The sequence below is a fragment of the Palaemon carinicauda genome, chromosome 5, assembly GCF_036898095.1.
Source record: "Palaemon carinicauda isolate YSFRI2023 chromosome 5, ASM3689809v2, whole genome shotgun sequence".
In the NCBI taxonomy this organism is placed as follows: Eukaryota; Metazoa; Arthropoda; class Malacostraca; order Decapoda; family Palaemonidae; genus Palaemon; species Palaemon carinicauda.
This window is the reverse complement of record NC_090729.1, coordinates 174211551-174221550: the sequence shown is the minus strand read 5'-3', so window position 1 is coordinate 174221550 and position 10000 is coordinate 174211551. Positions and strand designations below refer to the sequence as shown.

General features: G+C 32.6%; 1 pseudogene; it reads left to right on the top strand.

The window, feature by feature from the left end:
• LOC137641620 (palmitoyl-protein thioesterase 1-like) overlaps positions 1–282 on the top strand; it is a 25582-nt pseudogene extending 25300 nt beyond the window's left edge.
• Positions 283–10000: the final 9718 nt, after the last annotated feature.

Genomic DNA, 10000 nt, shown 5'->3' with positions numbered 1-10000 from the left:
TAAGAAGTTCAGCTTTTGTTTCTCATATTTTCACTTTTTTCTGATTTTATGACATTGGATCTCCTTAAGAAGTTCGGATTTTGTTTCTCGTGTTTTCATTTTTTGCTCTGATTTTTCATATTAATATATTTTGATTGGTTCGAACGTAGAACTCAGAAGTTCATTGTATGGTTAGATAATCATTACAGTATAAAGTTTTAAAGCTCTAATTATTAGATATTCAATTGAGCGTAAATGACGTATTAAATTTACTTAAGAAGTACGGCTTTTATTTCTCATGTTATAAATTCTTATTATGATTTTCCATCTTGAATTATTTTGATGGGATAATCATTAAGGTATAAAGTTTTAAACAATTAATCTGGCGTATATGACGTATTAAATTTACTTAAGAAGTTCGGCTTTTGTTTCTCCTGTTTTAATTTTTTCTCCGATCATCACTTTTTTTTTCTTTTTATTATTGGCGCGAACGTAGAACCTCAAAATTCATTTTATGGTTGGATAAAAATTGAAGTATAAAGTTTTAAAGCTATAATTACATCAGTGCAATACACATACCTATAGAATAAAAAACAACAACAATGTAATGCTTATATTTTCTTTTATATCTTGAGTTATCTTGTACTTTGGGGAAAACACTCTCCTGTCTGTCATTTTTATTCATAAAAAAAAAAATCACTAAACAATGGCCTTTCTTGCAAGAAATGACGTTGTCAGTAATTTTAGAAAGGTCATTATGATAAGATTCGATCGATGATAAACGTCAAATCTATCTAAAAAAGTTCATCACTTGAGAACAAAATCGGTTTAAAATAACGTTAACTATAAGGTTATTATAACTATAGGCAACACTTGTCATGGACGGAAGAATGTTTGACATAACACAAAATAAGGCAAAAAATTATGAAAGATAGTCTTCTACCCAATTCATAAAAGTATGAAATTATTCTACTTCTGTTGTTCTCTGTGTATAATCGTGTATTCCTTAATTTTGATTATTGATAATGATACTTTTTATATCCCTATTTGTATATTCCTTTAGTACGAAACGTTCAGACTACTCGTTGCCGCAATTTAATAAAGTTTATCCTATAATACATGATTGGATTATGAAATATACCAAGGTCATTTCGCCTTGGCTACCTGGACACGTTATGACCGATTATTACTTGCCTCAATTTATCAAGGTTTAAGCCAAGTTCCAGGCTTCGTTTCTTGCATGTAAGGCTTGTCCTTGATCAATGTTTGGGACCAGTACGCACTTGCGAATCGATATAGTTAAGACAAAAAACAATTGCTATCGACAATCCATGTATTACCGTTTTTTTTACGTTTGCATCTCTCTCTCTCTCTCTCTCTCTCTCTCTCTCTCTCTATATATATATATATATATATATATTCACAGATCATAAACCCAGACACGCACACATATAAAAATATATATAAATACAAAATACACACACACACACACATATATATATATATATATATATACAGTATATATCTCATTTTTAGCTTACATTCATTCTTAAATCATCTTTACCAAAACTGTTCTTGGCCTTTCTTTCTAGAGGAAAAAACTGAGGAGTCATCGTAAAGTTAAACATCCCAAAAGGTATCGCTTTTTTACATCAAAGTTAAAAGAGCAATATCTATTTATGCCTGAGGATTTACCGCAAGACAATCCAGACAAAGAAAATATAAACATTATATTCTCTGGTTGCTATAAATCCCTCATATTATCTGTGTTATTTAACGTTTTAAAGACATATTCATATATCTTTCTCTTACGTTCTTAGACTTTTATGGCTGGAATTTATACTCAAGTGATAGTTTTTTGTTTTCTTTTTTAACTATTTTGACAACATTTTCTAATTTTTGTGCTATTGTTAGCTGAATTTTTTATGTATGTAATAGTTTGACTGTGTATGACAGCTGTTATGTACACGTGTATACATAAATATCCTTTTTGTGGTATGCATATTTTCACATTTTGCTAAACTCAACCAGGAATATATGTGAGCACAATTAGTATTGTTTTTTTTTTTTTCATATTTAGGATACAAAATTTTGAACTTACAGATTTATTTCCTGAACAATTTTCTAAGCCTTAAAAGAATATGTTAATTGGAATATTAATTAGCTGGACTCCTTTCATAAAATTCTTTTTGCCAAACATTTTTAGATACGACAATTAAGTACTTTTTCTCTTTATCTCGTAAAAAAAAAATCACTTATCAGTTTGAATTGCACCTTCAGATGTTCAGACCACTTTTTTTTTTTTTTTTTTTTTTTGCATTTAATATATGAATCACGTGTTTATCAGGAATGGATTGGATGAGGATTTTGGGTTATCCTCTATAGTTGTATTTACACAACACCCAGGACATGATTTGGGGTGATTGTCGTTCTCTGGGACAGGCGTAAACTTTCTTATCACGTGTCAAATAAATTTTGTCAATAGGGAAGTTGTTTATCTTGGTGTGAAATACGATAATATGAAGTTACAGTAGTTTTATGATTTACGAAATATTATGATTGGTGTTACCTTGCCAGGAGTGTAGCCGGTTGGGAAGCAAAAACATCGAGTTGAGACTTAGTCTTAGTTTAAGGTATGGATATGTCAGTCTGGGGGAGAGAAGTCGCATGGGGACAAAACCCCGCTCCCAGCTAGATAAGCAGGTAAGGATACGACTCATAGATTAGGTTAGTTAGAGGGTGCCCCCCCCCCCCCTTTTTTTTTTTTTTTTTATTTTTTTTTTTTTTTTTGGTCATAACTTTCGAAATTTTACATCCGATATGCCCCAACAAATATTTTTTAGAATTATATTTCCCGAGTCGGGTCTATCACTTTTTAGTACGCGTTCAAAAACATTTTCCATCTTACCTTACCTCTCTTTATTTGAAGTACTGAGAATATTTGTTAATTTTCTTGCCATTCATTATTATATAAGAGTGATGATGCTATTAAATTCAGTCTTTTTTCAAGCAATTCGTCAAAAATTAGAATGATTAAAGAAAACCTACTCACCTAATTGATCAGTCTTTACAAGGGATCAGGTCTCTTGGCAGTGACAAAATGAGAACCATTACTGACTTTAATTGAATGAGAAACACCACTGGAGATTTCTCTATGAATGCTTGAAGAGCACCTATGGTCCAAGAACTTGTCGATCTTATTTTTAAATCCTATGGCTAGTAGAATTATCATTTTAGTATTCTTGGTCTTTTTTCATGATGTAAAAATTTTCCTTCAATACCTTAATACTTAGCTACTTGATTTCAATAACTTTTTATTTTCTGGTTCACCTAAATCGCAATAAATCATGAATATATATTTATCTTTCGATGTGGTGGCTTATAGGAAACGCCCTTGCCTAGTGATCAGCTAGACTACGGTTAGAATCCTATTCAAGCTCGATAGTTTCTTGTAGTGTCTCTAACCTCACCATCCTTATAAGCTAAGGATGGAGGTTTGGGGGAGCCTATAGGTCTACCTGCTGAGACACCAGCAACCATTACCTAGCTCTCCATGGTCCTAGCTTGGGTGGAGAGGGGCTTTGAGCAATGATCCTGTATTTATGGTCAGTCTCTGGGGCATTGTTACTCTCCCTTGCCTTTGCCATTTATGGACAACCTTTAAAAACTGCGAATTAATACTATTCCTATGGTACTATGTAAAGATCCATTAGCAACCTAACGAGTAGCCAAACTAAGATCTTTCACCTAATTAGGACATAACTTAGGACACTTTATGTAGAATTAATCCTAGGTCTGACCATCAAATGTAGGATCTAATTAAAGAATGTATCTATTTGCCAACGATATAAAAAGAAACATTAGCTTTAGAATATTACAGTTACAAAATGTCATAGTCTGAATTATAACGATATCCAAATAATTATGTTTATTCGTGTTAAATGTCTCCTATATAATAAAGAGGAAGTCCTTGGCTATATATATATATATATATATATATATATTTATATATATGTATATATATACTGTGTATAAATATACAGTATATATATATATATATATATATACTGTATATAAATACACAGTATATATATAAATATATATATATATATATATATATATATGTATATATATATGTGTGTATGTATATATATATATATATATATGTATATATATGTATATATATATATATATATATATTATATACAGTATATACATATAAATTTTCATGAATTTTTCCGGTTGCGCCAAACTTTCCCCGTCCCACAGGTAAGGGGGGAGAGGGAGTTGTCATATCGTAGTGAGAGGAGGGTGCGTGTGCATGTGTGTCCATATCAATATCAATATTTAGTCGTCATTTTTGACGGGTCGCGTCACTAATACTAATATAGTCTTCTATAGAAATAACTTATGCAATTGTTTTCATGTTGACCAGGCTGACATGAGTCTTTTTATAGTTTATATATGACATATCTGTTTTTGACGTTGTTAATAGTTTATATAGGACATATCTGTTTTGACGTTGTTACTTTTTTTAGAATGATTTATTGTTAATTTATTCTCATCATTTATTTATTTCCTTATTTCCTTTCCTTACTGAGCTATTTTTCCCTATTGGAGCCCTTGGGCTTATAACATCTTGCTTTTCTAACTAGGGTTGTAGCTTTGCTAATAATAATAATAATAATAATAATAATAATAATAATAATATACAACACCGAACAACTATATCATATGATAAAGAATTAGAGAATAACAAAATTTCTCTAATAATGGAGAAGGTGCAAATAACGAATTGATCCTTCAACAGGCAGACGAATTTCAATCCTAATGGAGGAACTGCATTCTTGGTAACTGAATTTCGTCCTCACGAATTCGATTAAGGAATTGCGACCAAAGAGGGCACTTGAGGTCAAAGGATAATTGACACCCTTGGCCACCCACTTTCTTTGAAGATGGAATGAAATGGAGGAATTCCTCTCTCTCTCTCTCTCTCTCTCTCTCTCTCTCTCTCTCTCTCTCTCTACACTTTTCCTTTATCTAAGTTATCTGTACACTTCTGATGGTGATAAAAATTAATAAAAAAAATATCTAACTAGAAAACTATTTTCATACTTTTCGTTCAGAGCTATCTAATTTAACGATAATATTCATATACAATAGTTTCCAAAAGCTCAATTGTAAGTATTGTTTGATGGAAATAACATTATAAAGGAATGAGAAATGATATGTTAAAGGGAATAAATAAATGATTTAATAAATGATATAAAAATGCTGTGATAAATTATATGATTACATTTCTAATATTCATCATTTTCAACAAGTTTTAACTATTCAACCATGCTCTTAACAACACTTTCTATTGATTTTAAGAAACGAATCTGTGGCTGTTCGTGTGCATGCATATCTATCTAATTAATGGGCCGTTATTTTTTACGGCTCGCGTAATTTAGTTTATATATATATATATATATATATATATATATATATATATATATATATACATACATATATACATATATATATATATATATATATGTATATATATATATATATATGACATATATACACACGTATGCACATACACACACTAGTGAACGCAATCCGTCCAGAAAAAGGTATATATATATATATATATAAATTATGTATATATGTGTGTGCGTTTATGTACGTGCGCGTGAGTGTATCCATGTATGTACGTGTATTTTTATTTACTCGAGAAAGTATTTCTGTAAATAAAAGAAAAAAGCGATGAGATTGAGATGTCCGGAAAGCCTCAAGGCGTCAATCAAAAAAATGAGATGGAAAAAAGAGAAGGAAACAACAAAAACATATTTTCCTCAGGCCTTTTTTCAATCGTTTTTAACATTAACAAAAAGATCAAGGCCATTCTTAGCATTTTTTTTTCAATTTTCTGGTTTATATTCTATGGAAAATAATATGATTTTTATTTCAAAATTATATTTTTTTAAATTACTTATTCCTAAAAGTTTCACACACACACACACACACACACACACACACACACATATATTATATATATATATACATATATATATATATATACATATATATATATATACAAACTATATGTATGTATATATGTATGTATGTATGTATGTATGTATGTATGTAGGTATGTATATATATAATTGGGTATATTTAATGGTTTATGCATAATTATGAGGCAAAGTTCTATGTAACAGATATTGCATAAAATTTTAGAAATTAAATATTTCACTGTTCTGAGGAAAGAAATTTTACGAATAAAACCTTAGCAATACAGACACCCCATGAAAGAATGAACAATAAAAATAAAGAAACAAAAAACATCTCCCGTAATATAATTAGGAATCAAATACAAGCTTTAGCTTTCAATCAACAGCAGGGTTGTTGTGGACTTATTGGTAACGTCTCTGCCTGGTGATCGCCAGATGGGGGTCAAGTCCTGCTCGAACTCGTTAGTTCCTTTAGTGTCTAAAACCTTACCATCCTTGTGAGCTAAAGAAGGAGGGTTTGAGGGAGTATATAGGACTACCTACTGAGTCATCAGCAACCATTACCTGGCCCTCCCTGCTCCTAGCTTGGGTGGAGAGGGGTATTTGGGCGCTGATCATATGATATATGGTCAGTCTCTGGGCATTGCGCTGCTTGCTAGGACAATATCACTGTCCCTTGCCTCTGCCATTCATGATCAGCCTTTAAACCTTAAACATTTAAATTGGATACAACAAGAAGTATTATTACCGTCTTATGCTAAAACCACCATCTCCAAGAATTACTCTTTCGTGACCTTCTAGTCTTCACCCTTTTTATATGTTTGTCTGGGCAATCATCATATTTCTCTTCCACGAAAGTGATTTTTTTCTTAATAGATTTCTCTGGACGCTATTATATCAGAACAAGGCTAAACACCTTTTAAAGAAGCTAAGGGTAAAATCTTAAGACTAATAGTGTGGCAGAAATAAAATGATTAAATATATTTATTCTATTTATTTATTAATTTGTTCTCTACTTTTATTAGTGTATTTAATATATATTCATATATATATATATATATATATATATATATACACACACACACAGTTAGGTTACCAGTGATTTCTTTGCTTTATAACTCTGGAAAATGAGGTTAAATAAATTTATAAGTAAAGATCATTTATAAATATATCTATATTTTCTGGGTTGGCAGATTTTTTTTTCACTTCATTACTCTAGGATATAGGGCTAAAAAGATTTACATGAAAAGAAAATGAATAAATGAATATTTTTTTCCTACTGCAGGAGGTTTTATCTTTACTTTACTACTCTGGAATACAATGCTATCTAGAAACACGCTACCGTGTCCTTGGTAGATTCTTTTATATCGAATCCTTTCCAAGAAAGGATTCGTGCTTGTGTTGATTTCTGCCATAAACCCTCGGAAGAGAGATCATCTAGTATTTTCATGTGGCTCTAGATGTTGTTCGTTGAAACTTTTCATGTCTTGCTTTCTTGTATACACTGACATACTTTTTTCCTTTCTCGCATACACAATTACCTCTCGCTCGCTCTCACACTTAAAAACGAAACAACTTCTTTTCTCTCTTTTTTACATTAGCAGACACACATGAAAACATTATCTCTCTCTCTCTCTCTCTCTCTCTCTCTCTCTCTCTCTCTCTCACTCTCTCTCTCTCTCTCTCTCTCTCTCAAAATCAAATCTTACCTCCTGTTCTCTCTCTTTTAGACATGCATCTCTCATACTTTTTCACTCTTGTATAGGCACACATGAAAAACGCTCTCTCTCTCTCTCTCTCTCTCTCTCTCTCTCTCTCTCTCTCTCTCTTCTCACAAACAAAACCAAAACTTATCTTCCTTTCTCTCTCTTGTAGACCTGCATCTCATACTTTTTTCACTCTAACACAGACACTCATGAAAACATTCTCTCTCTCTCTCTCTCTCTCTCTCTCTCTCTCTCTCTCTCTCACAAAACCAAAACTTATCTCCCTTTCTCTCTCCTTTAGACCTGCATCTCACTTTTTCACTCTAGCACACACTCATGAAAACATCCCCCCCCCTCTCTCTCTCTCTCTCACACAAAACCAAAACTTATCTCCCTTTCTTTCTCCTTTAGACCTGTATCTCACTTTTTTCACTCTAGCACAGACATTCATGAAAACATTCTCTCTCTCTCTCTCTCTCTCTCTCTCTCTCTACTCTCTCTCACACACACAAAACCAAAACTTATCTCCCTTTCTCTCTCCTTTAGACCTGCATCTCACTTTTTTCACTCTAGCACACACTCATGAAAACATCCCCCCCCCTCTCTCTCTCTCTCACACACAAAACCAAAACTTATCTCCCTTTCTTTCTCCTTTAGACCTGTATCTCACTTTTTTCACTCTAGCACAGACATTCATGAAAACATTCTCTCTCTCTCTCTCTCTCTCTCTCTCTCTCTCTCTCACACACACACAAAACCAAAACTTATCTCCCTTTCTCTCTCCTTTAGACCTGCATCTCACTTTTTTCACTCTAGCACACACTCATGAAAACATCCCCCCCCTCCTCTCTCTCTCTCACACACAAAACCAAAACTTATCTCCCTTTCTTTCTCCTTTAGACCTGTATCTCACTTTTTTCACTCTAGCACAGACATTCATGAAAACATTCTCTCTCTCTCTCTCTCTCTCTCTCTCTCCTCTCTCTCTCTCTCTCACACAAAACCAAAACTTATCTCCCTTTCTCTCTCCTTTAGACCTGCATCTCACTTTTTTCACTCTAGCACAGACACTCATGAAAACATCCCCCCCCTCTCTCCTCTCTCTCTCTCTCTTCTCTCTCTCTCTCTCTCTCACACACACACACAAAACCAAAACTTATCTTCCTTTCCCTCTCCTTTAGACCTGCATCTCACTTTTTTCACTCTAGCACAGACACTCATGAAAACATCCCCCCCTCTCTCTCTCTCTCTCTCTCTCTCTCTCTCTCATCTCTCTGAAACATGCATTATCCCTCAGCATTTTCTTGCTTTCCCTCACCCATTCTTGATCTTCCCCTCCCTCTCTCTCCTTCGGGTAAATTATAAAATTGTAAAATTTTTGATTAAAACAATATTCATTCACAGTTTTATTGCTGAAGTTTAGATTGATTTTCCAAAAATATCCTTATAAAATTTTTCAAGTGTTTGAAAAAGCTGACTTTAAATAATAGTTTAATGACTTTTCTTTATGTTGACGTTTTCTTAATGGAATAATTTTAAACTTATTTTTTGTGGAAGACATATTTTTTATATGTATTGATCTTATAATTATCTCTTAAAAATGGAGATTTTTTCCTAATGGAAACTAAGTTCAGGGCACCAGTCTCCCCTTTTTTATCCATTTAAAATGACAAAAACCTAGAATTTGTAATTATATTAATTCATTAGAAAATGATTGATTGCCTTGACATTATGATGGTGTAATAGGTATTAAAAACTATTTTGCATAAAATAACCTCATATCAACAATAGAATTTTATCATCTACTGAAATTACTTGTGTACCTGAGGCGACGAATAAAACGGCTAAATATTTAGATAGACATGCACACACACACACACACGCATACAGATTCAACTTTTCCCACCCTCTCGCCTTTACCTAATTATAAACCAGCAGTTTGGGCAATCTTCGGGAGATTTTAGTTTCCAAGCGTAGCTCTCAGTGTAACAACCCCCCCCCCCTCTCACCAGGATATGACTACTCTTTCTCTCCCTATTTACGTGGAGAGACCGAGTAGTAACAGGTCTAGATATGACACTGAGCTTGACAGGATATAGGCTACACACACACACACACACACACACACATATATATATATATGTGTGTATATATATATATATATATATATATATATAAAGACACGTAGCTCTTTATTATAAGGAGGAGATTCAACGCTCAACTAAAAAATATATAGTCTGATAAGGAATTCAATTAAAATTAATTTCTATTTACCTTCACCTTCACCTAATGGCTTCCCTTTCCGTATTTTTATTC